Here is a 20,762-nt window from a genome sequence, read left to right as displayed (position 1 = left end):
ACAAAGGGCTGCTCCATTGACAAATTTTTCGTCGACTTATCCACTTGATCTTGTCTGCATGGATTACTTGTCACTAGAACCAGACAGTCATGGTACAAGAAACATATTGGTTATCACCGACCACTTCACCAAGTTTGCTGTGGCAGTGCCTACAAAAGACCAAAAGGCAAGAACCATTGCAAAAGCTCTGTGGGAAAATTTCATTGTCTGCTACGGTTTCCCTAGTCGCTTACTGAGTGATCAAGGTAGGGATTTTGAATCCAAGATGATTAAAGAGCTATGTGCAATGATGGGGGCTAACAAGATCCGTACCACTCCATACCACCCCCGTGGAAATCCGGTGGAACGGTTTAACCGGACACTCTTGGACATGCTTGGTACTTTAGAAGAGAGAGACAAATACCATTGGAGGGATTTTGTCAAACCATTGGTCCAAGCATATAACTGCACGAGAAATGACACTACGGGGTATTCCCCTTATGAATTGATGTTTGGCAGACAGCCAAGACTGCCCATTGATATAATTTTGGGGATACAACCTGAAAAGACAAGTCACAAGACTCAGAGTGAATATGTTGAGAATCTCCGTCAACGGCTGCAAGAAAGCTATTCTTTAGCTGCAGAAAAATCTCAGAAAATGGGCCAAAAGAATAAAACAAGGTTTGACAAGAGAGTCAGAGCAGCTGAACTCATTGCAGGTGACAGAGTTTTGGTCAGGAACGTTAATATAAGAGGAAAGCACAAACTCTCAGACAAATGGGAACATGATATTCATGTTGTGGTCAGAAGAATCAAAGACAGTCCGGTCTATGTGGTGGAAGCAGAGTCAAGAAGAGGACCACAACGCACCTTGCATCGAGACCTCCTCTTACCATGTGGATTCTTACCCGTGGAAGAAATAATTGAACATGGGATTCATGAAAAGGAAGGAAAAAAAATGAAACTGAGAAGCAAAGATCTGAGACAGATGCAAAATCACCAAGAAGGTGACCCAGACAACAGTGAGGATGAAGTGAGTGATCAGGATGAACTGAACTCCAGCCTGCTGATTCCAGAGATTATTACTAGGGGTCCTTATATATCAACTAATAAGGATGTTGTACCTCCGTCACGCACCTGTGACACAGACCCCAGTGCTTTTGGTGTCATTTCGCATACCTCTGTGTCTGATCGTGAGATGTCAAATAGGAATGAGAAAAGGCAAATCTCACCTTGTCATGTGGATGATGACGGGCAGTTTCTGCCTAATAGATCCCCTTGTGTGGATAAAGACTATGTTGTCATTGACATTCCCACAGAACCGACATCTGCATCAGCTGACAGTAATTACGCAGCAGATGTCAATGCTGAGCAAATCCTAGATGGCTCAGAGCCTGTCACTTGTGACTTGCCATCATGCGACCTGAGACGTTCCAGTAGAGACAGACACCCACCTCAGAGACTCACATATAATCAGTTGGGTGAACCCTTGATCCAAGCAATTAGTTTATTTCTCCGAGGTTTTGTTGCTGCATTGTGCCGTGAAGTCCCTTTATCCATAGCAACGCATGAAGGGACCCATGCCATCTAGAGGGGGAGAATGTAACCCAGGTTATCTTCCAGGGTTATTGAGCCTAAATTCCTTTAAAAAAATTCTCCATTGTTAGGAACCGTTTTTCGTTAGTATAAAAAATTACGAGGGTTACTTGAACGCAGCATGGAGCCGAGCTGCGCAGCCCTCCCCACACCGGAGAAAAAAAACGTTTTTGTCCGTTAGGCTGAACAGGTGAGCAGAAGTTCAGCTAACTGCCGTCAGCAAAGTAATAGGTGACTGGAAGCTTCTAGAAATGTAAGGTTCATCACTTAAGAAGGGTTTAAGATTATTTGTGAGAAGTTTTTATTGAAACAAAAGTGTTTTATGATTATAGAGTGTGTTCGCTACTGAAGGAGGAGCCGTTAGAAGTAGACCTCGATTTGTTTTTTGAAGAAACCCTTTGGTGAGTTAATCTAATGTTTCATGGACTGAATGTATATGTAGATGTGAAACAAAGTAGAAAAAACATTGATGTAAACTATGCTAAGCTATGTTCTGTGAAATATATGTATGTTTTTGAGCATTTGTGATGGTCTCGTGTAGCCACATTTTTAAGCCACCCGGCTAGCTGTTAGCTCAGTTTCTGTGAGTAGATGTGTTAAACTGTTGAGAAAATGAATTGTACACAAATTTCCTGTTAAGATAAGGTGATTTGTTTTGCTTTTATATTAATTTTGTTAATGAAATCTACTTTTCCAAGTATAGTTATTTTGTGAGTTTGGAAGATAATAGAAAACATACAGTGACATTATTATAATTTTGTTGCATATGTTTTATGCAGGCTTGTTGATTGAGGTTTAAATCACCTTTTCCTGCCTGGAATGCCAACACATTTAAAGACTCAGATGCACTGCTTTGGTCCACTGGAGAGGTATTAATACTCATGGGTGCCACATCCATGGCAGGATATCTTCATCATATCCTGTCTCATCAAAGATGTGGTAGGATCATTTAAGACCTCTACACGATTCAAAGGACTAAGGTTTTTTCCTTTCCTGAGTGAGGGTTTGGACACTTTTTTTGGCAACTTTCCAACGTTTTAGTGGACTGAATTACCAGTTTGCCCAAAAGCAAGAAGACTGTGTGACATAGTCCTGAACACTTTGTTAAAGGACAATTGGTTTTATTTATTTATTTATTTATTTATTTATTTATTTATTTATTTATTTATATCTATTTATTGATTGTTCAATTTTTATCATTCCTCTAAGAGCCCTCTAGGAGAGGGAATTTATTATTTATTTCCTTTATGATGAATATTACAAACTGTTACATACTTCAATATATTTAGTTTATTGAATTGATTGTTGCGTGTGTGGTTTGTGGGTTGGAGGTTTCAAACTTCAGGTAATGAGATACTACTGCTAAGAACCCAGAAATAGAGTTCAAAGGAACGAAAAGCAAGAAACCTTAGTAAATAAGACACATTTGATCCTGTAGCTCCCACAACACTTTAACCTTGAAGGAGTATTCCACACTGATATATTTGAATACACATACTCAGTTTTTTCAGGGAGCCACAGGTTACAAAAGCAAAAAATATACATATATGCCATATGTTTTGTACTGTACACGGGGTCCTGGCAGAAACCACGAGTCGTTGAGTAATTCCAGAGGCCCTGAGGACTCAGTTGAGGAAGGAAAGGTTAGTTCCCAGGCAGAGGCATCAGTAGTGATGAAAGGCAACCCCCCACACCTGAGAATAGTCAAAGGTACTCCCAGCTCAAAGTAATAATTCCAAACAGACAATAATAATTCCACTTAGCGTAATCCTTAGGCAGTAAGCAGACGAGCAGGGAACAAACCAGTTCCCAGGCAAACCGTAGAACTCCAGCAGCCATGGCAGGAACCAAAGGACGTCCAGACCCAAAGGAACCGGAACCACAAGCAGCAGGCAGCAGAATCAGGTGATGAAGCAGAGAGGTTTTCCCAGGGAGCGAGAACCACTGACGAAACAGCAGAGGAGAGAGCACACACACAGGACACTTGAATGTAGACACACATAGATTACATCTGATGTAAAATGACAAATAAAAAGAAACCTAGCACTATATGTACCTACATGTGCTATGTGAAGCAGATTATGTGAACAGAGTTCAGGTGAAAGAAATGGATGCAGTAAACTACGTGTGCTGGAAAAGTGTTGCTAAAAGAACACAATTAACAAAACCCTCTAATATATGTAAGGGAAAATGAACACTTATGAGCAAAAATGTTATCAAAAGAGAAGGGCAAAATAATCTGTAGCCTGTAAGTGATCAAAATTTAAATAAAGGAGATCATAATAGATATGTCATAAATAAATCAGCTGTAAGGGAATAATGCAGAAATGTATATATATGAATATATTTTTAAAAGAAGTAATAAACTAAAGAAGAAAAAAAAACACTAGGATGTAAATCAGTGTTGTTAGTAATGAAACCTAAATTGTGGTTCTCGGATTTTAACAAGACACAAGAGAATTAGACAAGCTTGTCCGTAAAACAGCGCAGGGCTTCATTTTTACAGTGTTATACAACCAAGGTTGTCTGGGACAGCAAGATGCTCAGCTTTCGGCAGCACCTCCTCGTAAAGCCTTCCCTCACATCAAAATGAGAGACCATTTGTACACTTTGCTGACGTCATGTCAGGATCTGGGGTGAGTCTGCACATTCATCTAATCGCCTTAAGTCGTTGCAGGTGGGCGGCTCCGGAGAGCGGCCAGCTGCGGTGATTTTCCTCATTGACTACCTGTGTTTATAAGGAGCTGGAGATCACTTCACCTCGCCGGAAGATTACTCACTTTGGGTAGCTCTTGCCACTATAGTAAAACTACAGCTTTAGTCTTGCCTTATATTTGTCCGTCGTCGTCGTCGTTGTTGTTTTTGATGACCTCTGCCTTCCCTTCACCAGGAATTCTCACCACGAACCTACTCTACAATAACCTGGTTTTCATCTCCAAGCCTGATCTCCCTCCTCACCCGAACGGACCTGCTCTCCCTCTGCTCACCTCCCTTGGATTTTGGATTCTCACTGACGTTGCTCACCCCAGTCCTGGCTACCCTCCCAAGCTCTGGATTTCAGTCCCCACAGTAAGATCCACTACAAACTGAGTCCTGCAAATTCTATTCCCCGCTGCCCAACCCTGATAGTGTTTGTCTCAACAGACCCAGCCCCGGAGCTGTGCTCAACATCACCGCCACGTCTGGCGGTGCACCTTTAGTTCTCCTTCAAAATAAAACATTTATTTTTTTTCCTACCTACATCTCCTAGTGTGAATTCTGCATGTCTTGGGTCAGGAAACTCCCCTCAGTAATGACACGTCAGTCTTAGATACCTCAGGAAACAAGTCTTTCAAAATTGAAACTGTTTGGGAGTCTCCCCTTTTCCCAGCAAAACCTACAAAACAGGATGCATCTGCTGCTCTTGACTTTCAGATAAACATTCAGATAAATGTTATTCGTGCTGGAACTGATCTAATACTTTTTCGCTGGAAAACATGTGGACATGCAGCACTTCACGTTTTGGTTCACATCTGCTTGCTGTTGACTTCAGATGAACATTGGCCTTACTAGAAATGATACAAACTTGACTGAAAACAGGACGTAGCGCATCACGTATGTAAACACAGCTTTTAGCTCCCACAATATGTGAATCTACCACAGTAGGAATCAGTGATTAATAAATTAAACTGAAGCATAAAATGAACTTAAATCAGTCAAAAAACATAAAAATTGAAAAAATTTTCAAAATCACTAGGAATTGAAAAATAAAAGAAAATGGAATTTGGATTAAACATAACAGTTAGTGGAGTTACTCACTGTTAACTGTTATGAACTCAGTCATCTAACTATGGAAACCCACAGCATGACTTCAACAAAGTCAACCAAGTCTGTATGTTTAGAACTCGTGACTAAAATCACAGAACCGAGCGAGAGTGGACGGAACCCCCCCCCCCCCCCCCCCCCCCCCTTCGGTTTGATTAGAGTTGGGTTATCAGATTTATGGGTTGTAATATAATCAAATTAGTGGAACCCTTGTGTGGTTTGACTTGGTTCCTGTGCACCCACTCTTAGACGGGATCTTTGTTTCCTTTGGTGATCTTGATCTGATACACGACCGGAGAGAGTTTTTCAGTTATCAGGAACGGACCTGACCATTTCGGCAAAAGTTTATTAGCCAGTTTACCAGAGGTGACTTTTGTGTGACCGGAGTTAGGAGCAAAGATGGAGAACCAGGCCTCATCACTTATGTTGAGTTCAGAATGTGAGGTCTTCTGATCATAATAAGCCTTCCTGCCCTCAGCCGATTTCTTCAGATTTGTCTGTGCAAAAGAAAACGCTGCAGGCAGATGGTTCTTCAGGTCCTGCAAATACTGCTCACTAGTGTAAGCCGGAGCGGCACTGGACTGAACTGACCCCATCTGGCCATGCTTCCCCGCTGCCATGAGCTGCTGGTCCGCCACCTTCTCCGAGCCTGCTAAGTTCAGAGCACCAATTTCCACACATGCACCCATTACCAAAGTCGAGGTCTTCACTGACCTGGGCTGGCCAACCGTTCCTCCAATGGAGCTGGACTTGGCCTCGCTGCTTTGCGCCAAGAACCACCTCGCTGGCCAGCGAGCAGTTCCCGCTTCTAAGCATGCCCATCTACTGGCATGGCTCACCGATCGCGCACACCAGTGCGCCTTCCAGACTGGCGCTGCAGGAAATAATGTCACCCTTCTTGCCTTTGGCGTCTCCAAAATGGTGGAAGAGCTTGACGCTCCTGACGATTCGAAAACCATCATTACCAAAATTGCTGATGCCATTCTCAATCTGTGTGCTGCTGTACTCACCGGTTCTGCTCGCATTGCTGCCTGGCAGACCCTTATCCAGCTGGCCTTGTGGCTCAAGGCCCTGCCCTCCATTTCCGAACACCTGCACAGAGAGTTGCTGGAAGGCCCCATTACCTCTGACGTTCTGTTTGGTCCCCATCTTAGGAGCACCATCGAGAGGGCTCAGAAGACAGCTGAACTGTCAGCCACAGTGCGAGACCTGGTCCACCCCCAGTCTGCCTCTGACTCCGGTCGTTCCTCCAGAGGATGGGACGAACGGCGCGGAAACTTCAGACGCCCAGCTGCACTGACCAGCCCATGGAGCCAGCCTCCCGCTTCAGTTCCACCTCAGCAGGAGCAAAGAGTTGGCAGCCAACGGTTTCAAAAGGGCCAGCAGACACCGTCTTGGCCGTCACAGTCGCAAGAACCTTGCCGAAAGCAACCACGAAAATGACTCGTTGGGGGGAATGTGTGTGTTTCTGACTATAATGTTAACTCTGTGAATGATTTTGGTTTTGAAATAAAACCCAAAAAACGTCACATTGAGAGCACAATTCTAAGGTCCTCTGCAGAATCTTCTGCCGAATCCTCACACATGTTTCCCACGCCAAGCACTGCAACACACCTGCATATTCACGCAGTCAGTCATATAACACGCCCACAGCCAGCTGTAAGGGTGCTCTCCATTTGCGCACCGGCCCGAGCTTCCAGCCAGGCCCAACACATCCCGCTCCCCCCACAACGTAGGGTGGGGCAGGATGTCATGGCGCTATCGCGACCTTGCGCGGCTCCATCTGCTGGCACTTTGTCGTCCCCGTGCATGGTTCTGGCTCCCACTAGTCCTTTATCTTTGGACACCACGCTCCGCGGTGCGGATCACCTCTTCCAGCTGTTTCACACTCGCCCTTTCGAGCGCAGCCCTCCCTGTGTCGCTCCCAGTTCTCTGGTGCGAGCGACGCTGGTAAGGGCACAAACCCAGTCCTCAGATGTCGTTCACGTGACCTCGAACACGCGTCAGCTGTCGGAAAGTGCGCAAGAATGGCGCCGCCTTTGTCTCATGAGCAAATGGATATCGGACACCATTCATAACGGTCACACACTCCATTTTCAGTCCACTCCTCCTCCCTTCAACGGGATCATGGAGACAACGTTCACATCACAGGAACAATCTCAGGCCCTAGAAATGGAGCTACGGGAACTTCTGTCCAAGGACACCATTTCCCAAGTTCCTCGCGGGCAACAGCTCTCGGGCTTCTACTCCCGCTACTTCGTAGTACCGAAGAAGTCAGGAGGAATGAGACCAATTCTCGACCTTTCCCTGTTCAACTGCTCCATAGCAGTGATGCATTTCTGCATGTTATTGTAACCGGATTACAGGATACAATAAGATAATTAAAAGAAAAAATAAACAAATGGGCCAATAATTAGGTTCGGGGAGAATTGGAGGTTGTTTAAGAATGACTGGAGTCACGGGTATAGCATGAAACGGTTTATATACTAAATTTTAATAATAATGGGAAATATAACACATAAAGATAACACACAAAAACAGATGAAAACAATCGACAATAGTAAAATGCTCGGTATGAGATTTGATCATATGAGTCACAAGTCAGCCGGCGTCAAGTCAAATCCCCACGCTTGGGGTGAAAGTCAGAGTCCGGTGGTGCGATTTTTTCCTACCGCACCGTTGAGATTGTTCACAGAAGAGAGCAGTCTGCTCTTCAGTTACTTGAGATGTCCTGGTTCGTTCAGTGGTTAAGGCTCGCCATCTCCCTCGTCAGGAAGAAATCCAGTTCTCGTTCCAAGTGAGTGATCATAGGAGTCGGGATCAAACCCAAGGAAAAAAAAAAAACCAGCCTGTAAACAACAGGACTGTTAGCGAGTTGGCATCGACCCTTCTCGTCACATCACAGCATAAAGTCTTACAGACTTAAACAAATGCTTCACTCTATTGGCATAGCCAATCATGTTTGGGTTCACAGTTCAACTAACATAACATCAATTTGATTGTCTATTAAAATAATTCTCAGTAGCTCTGGAAATATAATTACATATGACAACAATTGTTCAGCTCAATAGGCTCAGTTAGATTCTATTACTCTACACTATTCAACAAGAAATACATTCATGACAACAAGGATACATTTAGTTGTGTTTCTATACAGCATTGTGACACCTTGTATATCTGTAACACAATAAATAAATAAATAAATAAATAAATAAATAAAATGTTCTATAACAAAATTCAACAAAATATAAATTCTGGTCCTTTGGTCCACCTTTGTAAAATAATTCCTCCCTAATCAGTTAGCTTTTATTTATTTTTATTTATCTATTTTTTTTATTATTAAATGTTTGGTTAAGGGACGCATTGCTAATTCTATGGCGTTAGCTATAACGCCCCTGAGGACCTTGTACATCTAGGCCGTACCACCATTAACTGGCGGTTTGAGCCGTTAACTCCTGGGAATCCCATATGCCCTACCGCCGTTAACTGGCGGTTTGAGCCGTTAACTCCTATATGCCCTACCACCGTTAACTGGTAGTTTGAGATGTTAACTCCTGGGATATAACGTCTAGCAGCCCACTGCTGTCACCTCGGTTGCTGTAATTAGCTTTTTGAATTTAATAATTTACTGAATTTAATCTCATTCACTCACCAACGCGCTCCAACGGTTCCCTCCTACAGAGGATTGGTTCACTCTGTCGTCTCCACACAAATCTATAAGAATGGAATTAATTTGATAAGCTATTTAAGTTTCCTTTTTTTTTTAAGTTGCATCGTTAGCTTTTTCTCTTCTTTTTTCTTTACTCACCGCGTTGGTTCCAAGTTCCTAGCTCTTATTAGAAGGAGTCAAGTCCGCCTCTCCCTCTATCTATGCGGCACCCAAATCAGGGTTCTTCACGGCCTCGACCGTTGTTTTTTTCTCTCTCTCTCTCTCTCTCTAACCGCTCAGTCTTTGCTTTCTGTATCTGCGTGCTGCACAGCCGTTTGTCTCTCCTCTCGCTCAGCTGCGTCGCACGGTTTTATTTCGCGGAGGCGGGACTTATTTCTCTCAGCCAATGAAATTTCAGATTCCCACCTGGACCAATAGTATACAGCTTTCCTCTTCTGTTTCTGTTAGTGATGTTCAAGATTCTTGTTTTAACCGATGTTTAATATTAAACTCGTTATTTTAGTTATTCACCCTTCCAATAATTCATTATGAAATTATCTATTAGTTAATTAGATATCTATTAATTAGTATTGTTAATTTCCTTAATTTATATTTTATATTTTATCTAAATTGAGGATGGATCATATTAGTAAGCCAATTAGTTAATACCTCATTAAGGTTCTAGCTTCTGGGTTACATCCTCCCCCATTAAATATCATGCACGTCCCTGTGCATGGTTTCTACGGGGTACACAACTTCTTGAGTAAGAGAGTCAATAAAAGCTTTATTAAGTCCTTGGAAAAGGGACCTAACTACGGTCACTAGTGGATTGCCCAATTGAGAGTAAGTTAGTCTTTGAGGAGGCTGACTACTTCGTTCAGATCTCCTGACATACATCTCTGGTTGCACAGTATCATGCTCATCCGTTTCGGTTTGATTCTCAACTGAGACAGGACGAAGTGAGCTCTCTGTTTCCGACAGAGCTGATGAGCTATTCTCTAAGACTTTGGTCTTTTCAGATGTATGTGTCTGATCGTGTATGATGGGTTCAAAACTTACATCACGTTGCTGCGACTTTAGGACACCATCCAATTGAGGTAGGTTTGTGTTAGTTTCATCCCCCGTTTCTACGTCAGGTAAGTATACTTCGTTTTTTTTCGTTTTTTCAGGTAAGTATGTTGCTGCTTCTTTCACTCTTTCAGGTAAGAATGTCGCAGTTTCACTCATTCTGTCAGGTAAGAATGTTTCGGTGTTGATGCCTTTGTCAAGTAAGGACAATTCAGCATTTTCATTACCAGCTAAGGTTGGTTCCTTGCGATCCCCTGTGTGTAAGGATAGTGTGTTTTGTTGTTGAATATTATTTACCGGTCCTGAATCTGCTATGAGTTCCCTATTTGGCAAGGTGACCGCTATTTGATAGGATGGTCGGTTTAGCACTTGTGGAAGATCAGAGTAATAAAACTCATCTACCTCTTCATCAAGTGGCTCATCTGGGTCAGGTTCTAAGGCTGAACTCTGTCTTGTATGAGGTCTGCTAGGTTTCGTAACGCGTTCTGTTTCATTTTCTAATGAAGAGAGAAAACCACAAGGCAGTAAAAGATCTCTGTGGAGTGTTCTGTTGGGTCCTTCTCCGTTCTCTGGTTTTACAGTGTATACTGGCAAGTTTTCCATCTGTTTGAGAACTATATACACTGTTTGCTCCCATTTGTCTGCTAATTTATGCTTTTCTCTTAAGCGAAGATTTCGGACTAAAACACGATCTCCCACACCTAGTGTGGACTCACGAATGTTTCTGTCGAACCGTTCTTTGTTCTTCCTCGCTGTTTTTTGAGAGTTTTTTATGACAATGTCATAACTCTGTTCCAGATGACTCTTCAGTTCTTTAACATACTGAGAATGAGTTATAGAGGGCTTGTTCAAATGCGGTAACCCAAAGGCAATATCTATAGGCAACCGAGGCTGCCTACCGAACATTAGCTCGTAGGGAGAGTATCCCGTCACGTCATTTTTTGTACAATTGTACGAGTGAGTAAGTGGTTTTACAAAATCGCGCCAGTGATGTTTCTCAGTGGCTTGTAAAGTTCCCAACATGCTGAGTAATGTACGATTGTACCGTTCAACGGGGTTGCCACGAGGGTGATAAGGGCTCGTTCTGACTTTACGGATACCAAGTAAAGAACAAAGTTCCTTGATTGTACGTGATTCGAAATCCCGTCCCTGATCACTATGAAGACGCTCAGGAAACCCGTAGTGGACTAAAAAATGTTCCCACAGGTTCTTCGCGACGGTGGTGGCTTTCTGATCTTTGGTTGGGATGGACACTGCATACTTTGTAAAATGGTCTGTAATCACTAAGACATCTTTAGTGTTCTTACTGTCTGGTTCTATGGAGAGAAAATCCATGCAAACTAACTCCATAGGTCTGGTGGTGGTAATACTCACCATTGGAGCAGCTTTGTCAGGGAGGGCCTTCCGACGGATACATCTTTCGCAAGTTTTAACTTTGATTTCGATATCACTAGCCATTCTTGGCCAGTAAAAACGGGACCGAATGAGATCTGTCGTACGTTCAACCCCAAGATGCCCCATATCATCATGTAGGCTTTGCATGACTGTTGAACGTAATGAATCAGGCAAGACTAACTGCAATGATGTCTCTGGTCCTAATTGGCGTCTCCGGTACAGTAAATCATTTTGAAACTCAAACCGTTTCCACTCTCTCAAAAGGTTAAGAACCACCGGGGGTTCTGCAATAGTATCAGTTGGCGGTTTATTGTCAGTCATAAGCAGCTGAATGACTCGGCCAATGGTTGGATCTTTCCTCTGCAAGGAGACAAGGTCAGCATGGTTATACTTGGGCACAGCAAAGAAACTGTCACTATTGTCTTCCAACTGGAATAGGTCTGGAATGGCCGCTGCAGACATGGCAAGTGACTGAACTAAACCACAAGGAGAATCAGTCTCATCCAAGACCATGTGCTTTTGGCATGTTGCCTTCACTGCTTCGGCTTGAAGTTGAAGCTCGACTTCTTTGACAGAGGATAAAAGATGAGATCGGAACTCATCTAGTCGTTGGCATTCCTCAGTGAATTTTGAGTTGTCTTCAGGTTTATCATGCAGCCTCCTAGACAGGCCATCCGCGTCAACGTTCTGTGTACCTGCACGGTATCTGATGTCAAAATTATAGGTGGACAACGCAGCTAGCCAACGATAGCTCGTTGCATCGAGTTTTGCCGTTGTTAAGAGGTAAGTTAACGGATTATTATCAGTAATGACAGTGAATGTGTTCCCATACAAATAGTCATGAAACTTATCTGTTATGGCCCACTTTAAGGCTAGAAACTCCAACTTGTGCGCAGGGTACCTAGTTTCACTAGAGTTTAAACCGCGACTTGCATAAGCGATTACCTGTGTGACACCGTTTTGCACTTGGTATAGCGCTGCACCGAGTCCGGTCGTACTAGCATCTGTGTGTACTAGATATGGGAGTTTTGCGTCAGCGTAGCCAAGAACTGGCGAAGTGGTAAGTTTTTCAATAATAGTTTGAAAGGACTTCTCACAGTCTTGGCTCCAACGATTCCCAAAGGGTTCTTTGGGGTTCAAGTACTTTGATCTACATGGTGGTGTTTTAAAGTTTTTCCGTTTGGGTGGATAACCAGCCGTGAGAGATGTTAGTGGCTTGACAATATTTGAGTAATCTTTAACGAAGCGTCGGTAATAACCGGTAAATCCTAAGAAAGATTGGAGTTCCTTCAAAGTCTGAGGCTTCGGCCATGTTTTGAGTGCTTCCACCTTATCTGGATCGGTTTTTATGCCATCTCGAGATACTATATGTCCAAGATAACGCACAGATGTCTGGAAAAAACGACACTTATCTGGTGATAGCTTGAGTCCGTATTCTCTAAGCCGTTCAAGAACGTGAGAAAGTCTGGTTTCGTGTTCTTCCAAGGAGTTGGAAAAGACGATCAAGTCGTCTAGGAAAACTAACACTTCCTTCAGATTAATGTCCTTCATACACTTTTCCATAACCCGTTGGAAAGTGCTTGGAGCATTTGTTATTCCTTGTGGCATACGGTTAAATTCATAAAACCCAAACGGGCAAACAAAAGCAGTTTTAGGTTTATCCTTTTCACACATCTCTATTTGATAGTAACCTGACTTGAGGTCCATCACAGAAAACCACTGTGATCCAGCGAGAGCAGAAAAGGACTCCTCCAAGTTAGGCAGGGCATATGCGTCGCGAATGGTTTGCAGATTAAGCTTTCTATAGTCTATACATAGACGTACCTCACCATTCTTTTTCCGAACTACCACTATTGGTGAGGCAAATGGAGACTCCGACTCTCTTATTATACCGGTTTCCAAGAGGGCTTCCAAATGTTTTCTCACGGCTTCATAATCATGTGGATGGATCGGCCGAGATTTCTGTTTGAATGGGGTCTCGTCTTTTAAGTTGATGTGATGTCTTATCTGTTGTGTATGACCAAAATCAAGATCGTGGTGCGAAAACACATCGGAGTAAGTGTTAAGTTTGTTGGTGATCCTCCCTTTCCATTCTTCGGACAAGGGTGAAGTACCGAAGTCAAAACTGAGAGGAGGGTTTGAAGGTGAAGTCTGTTGCTGCGAACTACACGCCGCAAGTACTTTCTGATCACTTTTGTCAGGTTCTGGATATGGCATAACACGATCGGCTTTAACTAACTCAGCGATCACACAGTTAGTGGGTAATGTGATGTCATGGTTAGTTTCGTTTCTTAGTACAACAGGTACTTTGTATGGACCATGTGAAGGTAAGGAAATGAGGCAACAGTCTACATTTATACCCCCTGGTAGAGAACCATTGGTGGGTTGTTCAATGAGTGCATAAGGCTTATGCTTGTTTTGGCTGGGTTGCATAAACCCTTCTAGTAACAGTTTTTTATTTGCAGGGAGAACTTCTTGGGTTCTCCCTCGAAGCTTCACCACACCAACTCGTCCATCTTTGCTTTGTTTTTTTCTGACTGCTAAGGCTTTTAGCACGTGTTGGTACCCATAAGAGAGTGCCTTGGAATCAGGTAAGTTATTGGCAGACAATTGCTCATACAAAGGATCGAGTGTGTTTGTGCCAATGAGTAGTGGTGTATCAGAGTTTGAGCTTATATCCGGAACCACTAACGCAAGGGTAGGTAACTCAAGTCCAGACTGATCGAGCTCTTTTGGAAATGTGACACTTATCTCTATGTATCCTAAATAAGGAACTGCTTGACCGTTTGCGCCCTCGACTTCTAACAGATTACTGATGGGTTTAATTGAGAGGTCAGGTAAGTGTTCTTGGTAAAAAGAATTGGCAATGGTGGTTACCTGGGACCCTGAATCCAGTAAACAATTACATTCAACACTGTTAACTGAGACTGTAGCTGTGCATCGCCCACCCACTAATCTTTTGGGAAGTTTTGGCACTGAATGAGCATGAACTGGCTTGCAAAAAAGTCTCTCTGTCCTTTCCTTAGAGGGACTTGGTTCTACTTTAGCACCTATCTGTCCCACGATAGGAGCTTCTACCGGTTTAAAGGAGGAGACTGAGCAATTGGCTTTGACATCTCCCACTCGCGCTGCTTCTGTCTAAGAGCAAGTCTTTTAGTTGCAACTAGTGCTGGATTTGGCTCGTTGCTACAGCTAGAAGCTATGTGCCCATCTTCTCCGCACTTAAAACAGTATCCAGGCTTTGGTCTGGGCACCACTGCTGTTATCTGCTGAATCTGTTTGGGCTCATCTGGAATTTTAGTCCCCACACGGGGTTTTGACTCTTTGAGTTTTCTTTGCCTTTTTATCTGTGTTGTTAACCTTAAGCTGTGCAATTTGGCTCCTGAGCTCAGCGATTTGTTTGCGTAAGTCATCACAGTTATCATCTATTTCCAGTTCACAAGTGTTTTTACTCTGAGAGCATGTTGTTTGCACATTTGAATACACTCTAGTTCGTTGTGCCCCTAAGTGTTGTTTCATGCGTGCTGCTTTAGTAGCCTGTTTGTCTTCTTCAGTGCGCAGTTTGAGGAGAAGTGCTGTAAAATGAGGCGGGTTGTCTTTCTTTTGTTCGAGTTGCAGGTTTGAAATCAGCGAGCTGTCCCAACAGCCTCTGCAAAACTGCTTGAGCAGCTGCTGGTCGGCGTCACTGGAGGAAATTCCATTCCTCTGAATAACTAGGTTTAACAAGGTGTACAACCTCTGAAAGTAATCGGAAGGTTTTTCACCACTGTCCTGGTTTGTGTTTAAGAAGCGAGCAAAGAGCTCGTCGCCGTCTTCGACAGCTGCGTAAGCTGAATCGAGATGTTCAAGGTACGTTTCCGGGTCGGATTTTGGACTAAGAGCTTTAACGATGCTCGCTGCTGGGGCTGACAGACTCTCCACGATTCTTCGTACAATTTGGGACTTGGTGAGTGAAGGATCATTTATGCATAACACTACACTACTACGCCAAGTATCATAGTCAGTTTCAAAAGAAGGGTGTGGAACTCGCCCTGAGAACGGTTTTAGTCTGTATTGTGAAGTAGGCGGAGGGATAACCTCACTGCTTTTAACAATGTGTTCCACAATAACTCGCTGAACCTCAGGTGTGTTTAAAAGATTTGGTGGAATGCAAGGGTTTTGTTTTCCAGTCTCTGTAGGTGGACAATTGTCCTTTGAGTTGTTCATATAGTTAACTTCTGGTGTTAAAGGCAGGGAATATGTAACTTGGTCACTATGGAGCATTGGCTCTGGTTCAGTGACTGGTTCAGATGCATGGGTATCCCTTCCTAAAGATTCCCCAATTTTTGCCAGTTCCTCCATTAGAAGGTCTTTAAATGATTGATTGCTACGCGCAGCTATGTCCCTGAGCTCTGACAGATAGGCATCAGTGGCAGATGTGCTAGTTTCTAGACTGTACGCGCTGGCTAGGTCTTGAATATGAAAGAAAACATCTGGGTTCCTAGTACAAGGTTTGTCATAGGGTAAACATTGTTTCTTTAATTCCTTAACAGTGGCTTCATGTTGAAACTCCACAATAATCTGATCACAGTTTGGTAACTTAATGCGCCTGTTAACTGGTCCGAATCCTTCCATAAACCCAAAGACTTCGTTATCAAGGTCTGTATCAGTTAACCCACTGATTAAAACAGCATTTGAAACTTTGACCTTTTCTGTTTTCACAACTTCCATTTTAAAACACTCAAAAGTACCAATAATGCCAAAATGGCAAACCACTGTGACCTCCAGGCACTCTTATGATGTCAGTCAATGGTTAACTAAGGTAACAACTCTACAATTCTCCTGGCTGGCTCGCCAAGTTTTATGTAACCGGATTACAGGATACAATAAGATAATTAAAAGAAAAAATAAACAAATGGGCCAATAATTAGGTTCGGGGAGAATTGGAGGTTGTTTAAGAATGACTGGAGTCACGGGTATAGCATGAAACGGTTTATATACTAAATTTTAATAATAATGGGAAATATAACACATAAAGATAACACACAAAAACAGATGAAAACAATCGACAATAGTAAAATGCTCGGTATGAGATTTGATCATATGAGTCACAAGTCAGCCGGCGTCAAGTCAAATCCCCACACTTGGGGTGAAAGTCAGAGTCCGGTGGTGCGATTTTTTCCTACCGCACCGTTGAGATTGTTCACAGAAGAGAGCAGTCTGCTCTTCAGTTACTTGAGATGTCCTGGTTCGTTCAGTGGTTAAGGCTCGCCATCTCCCTCGTCAGGAAGAAATCCAGTTCTCGTTCCAAGTGAGTGATCATAGGAGTCGGGATCAAACCCAAGGAAAAAAAAAACCCAGCCTGTAAACAACAGGACTGTTAGCGAGTTGGCATCGACCCTTCTCGTCACATCACAGCATAAAGTCTTACAGACTTAAACAAATGCTTCACTCTATTGGCATAGCCAATCATGTTTGGGTTCACAGTTCAACTAACATAACATCAATTTGATTGTCTATTAAAATAATTCTCAGTAGCTCTGGAAATATAATTACATATGACAACAATTGTTCAGCTCAATAGGCTCAGTTAGATTCTATTACTCTACACTATTCAACAAGAAATACATTCATGACAACAAGGATACATTTAGTTGTGTTTCTATACAGCATTGTGACACCTTGTATATCTGTAACACAATAAATAAATAAATAAATAAATAAATAAATAAATAAATAAAATGTTCTATAACAAAATTCAACAAAATATAAATTCTGGTCCTTTGGTCCACCTTTGTAAAATAATTCCTCCCTAATCAGTTAGCTTTTATTTATTTTTATTTATCTATTTTTTTTTATTATTAAATGTTTGGTTAAGGGACGCATTGCTAATTCTATGGCGTTAGCTATAACGCCCCTGAGGACCTTGTACATCTAGGCCGTACCACCATTAACTGGCGGTTTGAGCCGTTAACTCCTGGGAATCCCATATGCCCTACCGCCGTTAACTGGCGGTTTGAGCCGTTAACTCCTATATGCCCTACCACCGTTAACTGGTAGTTTGAGATGTTAACTCCTGGGATATAACGTCTAGCAGCCCACTGCTGTCACCTCGGTTGCTGTAATTAGCTTTTTGAATTTAATAATTTACTGAATTTAATCTCATTCACTCACCAACGCGCTCCAACGGTTCCCTCCTACAGAGGATTGGTTCACTCTGTCGTCTCCACACAAATCTATAAGAATGGAATTAATTTGATAAGCTATTTAGGTTTCCTTTTTTTTAAGTTGCATCGTTAGCTTTTTCTCTTCTTTTTTCTTTACTCACCGCGTTGGTTCCAAGTTCCTAGCTCTTATTAGAAGGAGTCAAGTCCGCCTCTCCCTCTATCTATGCGGCACCCAAATCAGGGTTCTTCACGGCCTCGACCGTTGTTTTTTTTTCTCTCTCTCTCTCTCTCTAACCGCTCAGTCTTTGCTTTCTGTATCTGCGTGCTGCACAGCCGTTTGTCTCTCCTCTCGCTCAGCTGCGTCGCACGGTTTTATTTCGCGGAGGCGGGACTTATTTCTCTCAGCCAATGAAATTTCAGATTCCCACCTGGACCAATAGTATACAGCTTTCCTCTTCTGTTTCTGTTAGTGATGTTCAAGATTCTTGTTTTAACCGATGTTTAATATTAAACTCGTTATTTTAGTTATTCACCCTTCCAATAATTCATTATGAAATTATCTATTAGTTAATTAGATATCTATTAATTAGTATTGTTAATTTCCTTAATTTATATTTTATATTTTATCTAAATTGAGGATGGATCATATTAGTAAGCCAATTAGTTAATACCTCATTAAGGTTCTAGCTTCTGGGTTACATCAACAATGAGGCAAGTCCTAGAATACGTGCGCTCCGGGGACTGGTTCACGTCGATAGACCTGAAAGACGCATACTTCCACATTCCAGTAATTCCCAAACACTGGAAGTTCCTGCGCTTTTCATTCAAGGGAGTTCAATACCAGTTCAATCGTCTCCCTTTCGGCTACTTGCTAGCCCCACGCACCTTCTCCAAATGTCTGGAGACAGCTCTGCAGCCATTGCGCATGGCGGGAATGAGGATTTTATTTTACCTGGATGATCTGCTCCTATGCGCCCGGTCCAAGGACGAGGCGTCAGAGCAAACCAGGAAGTTAATGGAGCATCTGTCAAACCTGGGGTTTTCCATAAACTGGGAAAAGAGCTCCATCCTTCCATCCCAGTTGATTGTGTTTCTCGGGGTGGAGCTGAACGACTCCCTAATGAGATCACGTTTATCTCCGGCGAGAGCGGCAGATCTCACCACGGTGATCTCCCGCATGCAACCCCGCAAGATCATGAGAGCCCTGTTAATTATGAAACTTCTGGGCATGATGGCTGCAGCCCATGCTGTGGTGCTGTTAGGTTTACTGCACATGAGACGCCTACAGCGTTGGTTCATCTGCCTCCGGGTACACCCGATACGTCAGAAGAGACGTATGTTGAGGGTTCTCCCTTCAGTGGGCGGGGACCTCACTCACTGGGGGAATCCCTGCATCCTCTCACATGGGGTCCCCATCGGACATCCTACGTCACACGTATCTGTTTTTATGGATGCGTCACTGTTGGGATGGGAGGGCACGTGCTTGTCCCATACAGTGGCAGATCGCTGGCCCTCCCACACGCACAAGCACATAAATGTGCTGGAGCTTCTGACAGTGAGGAATGTGATCAGACACTTTGCTGCCCTTCTCGAGGGCCATCATGTCGAAGTTCACACAGACAACCAGGTGGCGGCAGCCTACATACATCGCCAAGGGGGAGTTCGATCCCTCCCACTATTGCGAGTAGCCACAGATTTACTGTGTTGGACACATGTCCACCTGCTGTCCATCAAGGCCACCTACATTCCGGGGGTCCTGAATGGGGCAGCAGACACCCTGTCGAGAGGGGGACCCCGCAACTCCAACTGGCGTCTGCATCCCGCACTGATACCACAGATCTGGATCAAGTTCGGGGAACCATCTGTGAATCTGTTCGTGGCTCGCGAAAACGCTCAGTGTCACCTGTGGTTTTCCTTGAGTCCCCGGGACCACCCCCCGCTCGGAGAGGTCTCCTTCTCACACCAGCCCTGGCCACAGATGCTCCTGTATGCAATTCCACCAGTCCCACTGATTCCCCGACTCCTGGACCGAGTTCGGTCGGAACAGCTCTCAGTAATTCTGGTAGCGCCCAGACGCTTGTCCGTGTCATGGTTTCCAGACCTGCAAGCGCTGGTGTCCGGCTCCCTGTGGATACTCCCGTGGAGGGCGGACGCCCTTCTCCAGGTGGATGAAATAATCATACATCCTCCAGAAATAGGCCAATGGCTGTGGGTCTGGCCGCTGACCGGGCACGCTTAGAGGCTTCTGGGCTGCCGCATGATGTGGTCGCCACGATTCAGAGTGCGCGGGCGCCTTCTACCGTTGCATCTTATGCTGCTAAATGGGCAACTTTCCAGAAATGGTGCACAGAGTAGAATGTTAAAGCGCTCTCCTGCCAGCTGGCGGATGTCCTATTGTTTCTGCAGATGCTGATGGACAGAGGTCTCGCATTCAGCACTATTAAGACATATGCTGCAGCTATCTCATCCTGTCACCAGGGTTTTGGAGATAGATCTGTTTTCAATCATCCCATCACAAAACATTTTCTAAAAGGTGTCAGGAGGAACAGACCTGTGTCCCGCCCTTTATTTCCCCAGTGGGACCTAACGGTGGTTCTGCACCGCTTGTCTGAAGCCCCATTTGAGCCCTTGGACCAGGTCTCACTCAAGTTCCTGTCACTCAAAACTGCCTTGCTGCTGGCACTGGCATCAGTCAAGGGAGTGAGTGACCTAACCGCACTCTCAGTGGCTCCCGCATGCCTCAGGATCCGGGAAGATGGCGGGTCTGCTGTTTTATGCTCTAACCCAGCCTTTGTGCCCAAAAACATTGATACTTCCTTCAAATCCAGGTCAATTTCATTGGCTGGACCTTTTCCTCCTCCCCATAATTCTGCCGAGGAAGCGGTTTCCCACCTTCTCTGCCCGGTGCGTGCTTTCGCACGATATGTGTCACGCACTTCAGGGATTCGCCGCTCACAAAGCCTGTTTGTGCACTACAGAGACTCTTCCCTTGGGCAAGTGCTGTCGACCCAGCGTCTTTAAAATTCAGATTCAATTCAAAATCAAAGATACTTTATTAATCCCAGAGGGAAATTAGATTTCACACTGGCTATGTGACACCATTTCACTCGCTTACAATTCATCAG

At 43.8% G+C, this 20,762-nt stretch overlaps 1 long non-coding RNA gene across 1 annotated transcript; it reads left to right on the top strand.

The window, feature by feature from the left end:
* The first annotated feature begins 4,031 nt into the window (after positions 1-4,031).
* Positions 4,032-4,831, top strand: LOC129155852 (uncharacterized). Its single transcript, XR_008560212.2, has 3 exons — positions 4,032-4,360; positions 4,466-4,644; positions 4,720-4,831. It is a non-coding gene; the product is annotated as an uncharacterized lncRNA (long non-coding RNA).
* The last annotated feature ends 15,931 nt before the right edge of the window (positions 4,832-20,762 follow it).

This window comes from Nothobranchius furzeri, chromosome 7 (assembly GCF_043380555.1).
Source record: "Nothobranchius furzeri strain GRZ-AD chromosome 7, NfurGRZ-RIMD1, whole genome shotgun sequence".
NCBI lineage: Eukaryota > Metazoa > Chordata > Actinopteri > Cyprinodontiformes > Nothobranchiidae > Nothobranchius > Nothobranchius furzeri.
This window is presented reverse-complemented; position numbering and strand designations above follow the sequence as displayed.